This window comes from Carlito syrichta, unplaced genomic scaffold, assembly GCF_000164805.1.
Source record: "Carlito syrichta isolate Samal-C Ts95f unplaced genomic scaffold, Tarsius_syrichta-2.0.1 Scaffold304629, whole genome shotgun sequence".
NCBI classification, from domain to species: domain Eukaryota; kingdom Metazoa; phylum Chordata; class Mammalia; order Primates; family Tarsiidae; genus Carlito; species Carlito syrichta.
The window spans coordinates 116346-117244 of NW_007248725.1; positions in this window are offsets into that span (position 1 = coordinate 116346).

Sequence of the window (899 nt, forward strand, 5' to 3'; positions counted from 1 at the left end):
AAGGCTCAGGCGATCCTTCCTCCTCAGCCTTCCAAGTAGTTGGAGCTACAGGTGTGCGCCACCACGCCCAGCTAACTTTTTGATTTGTCGTAGAGACGAGGTCTCACCATGTTGCCCAGGCTTGTCTCGAACCCATGGGCTCAGGCAATCCTCTCGCTTCCACCTCCCAAAGCGCTGGGATGACAGGTGTGAGCCACCGTGCCCGGTGCGGTGCGGGAGGGCTCTATCTCAAAGCCAGTTTCTGCTTTAGAGCTCCCAGGTGGTCCACGACTCAGGAACTGGCTGGGGACAACCTGCAGGCTGCTTGGCCTGTCTCAGTCTTCGTTTTCTCATTCGTGGAATAGGAACATCAGTGCATACCCAGGTTCCTGGCTTGTGGGGAATGACTGAGAAAACAGAGCGAGGGGTACAGCCCTGGGGACATTCACAAGGCTTCAGCGGGACACTCTGTCCTCCTTTCTGCCCCACCTCCCCACCTAGCATGCCGGAAGTGCGCCCAGAACTCTCGCTAGATAAACAACAGAAACCACGCCCAGGCCAGGAGGGGGAGATAACCCAGGTCCACCAGCCCCGTGCGGGAGCGGCCGTCAGAGGCTGCCGGAGCCTTCTTCCTTGCGGCTGGAGGAAGGCGTTGCTCAGTCTGCTGTGGCATTGCTCAGGCTCTTCGTCGGGCTTTGCAGCATCCTCTCACTTTGGCCGTTCTTGTCCGCGGGAAGTGGATGGATCTGGAGTGACTGTCCCGTTTTGGAAATGTGGGAAACTGAGCCTCACTAGAATCGGAGACTTCAAGCAGAGGTTGCGACAGAGGCAGAAGCTCGGCCGCTCACGCTCTGCTGAGGGTGGGGCGGAGGCGGGAGGTCGGGACTCGGCCGGGGACGCGCCCCCCCAGCGGAGGAGTC